We start from the raw sequence: 540 nt of genomic DNA, 5'->3' as shown, positions 1-540 counted from the left end.
AACTTGTACCGACAAAGGAAAGAAACACTAAAACAATCCTTCAATTAACAATATGCCAAACAAATGTCAATCATCATTTTGCCTAGATGCTTGCCATTCAATAAATATTTGATTTGCTAATGCCATTCTCAAATTAGTCCAAATATCAGTAGGATCAATAGTACTTATAAAATCCTCCTCAATTGCTGTGTTGGTTTCTATATATTCCCTTAAATCCACTTCAATAGGATCAAAACTTATTTCCCTTTTAATAAAATTATGAATAAACAACGAGCTATAATAATCTAATTATATATCCTAATCAGATAAAATGATGGACTCTTAAGGATACCCCATCTCATTTTCAACAACCTAAAACACCTCTCTATAACATTGCAAACAATGACATGTTTCATATTAAAAAATTCTTTAAGATTGCTTGGTTTATGGCTTTGATGCCATTCATTCAAATGATATCATTGACCCCTCAAAGGTGCAAGAAAGCCTTCACAATTTGTATAGCCTGCATCAACTAGATAGTAACAACCTATATAAAATAAA

General features: G+C 30.6%; 1 pseudogene; it reads right to left on the bottom strand.

Annotated features, from left to right (window-relative positions):
- Positions 1–236: 236 nt before the first annotated feature.
- Positions 237–540, bottom strand: part of LOC149527074 (protein ANTAGONIST OF LIKE HETEROCHROMATIN PROTEIN 1-like) — a 1162-nt pseudogene continuing 858 nt past the window's right edge.

This window comes from Theobroma umbraticum, unplaced genomic scaffold, assembly GCF_002168275.2.
Source record: "Theobroma umbraticum cultivar Fairchild unplaced genomic scaffold, ASM216827v3 scaffold_50.0, whole genome shotgun sequence".
NCBI lineage: Eukaryota > Viridiplantae > Streptophyta > Magnoliopsida > Malvales > Malvaceae > Theobroma > Theobroma umbraticum.
This window is presented reverse-complemented; position numbering and strand designations above follow the sequence as displayed.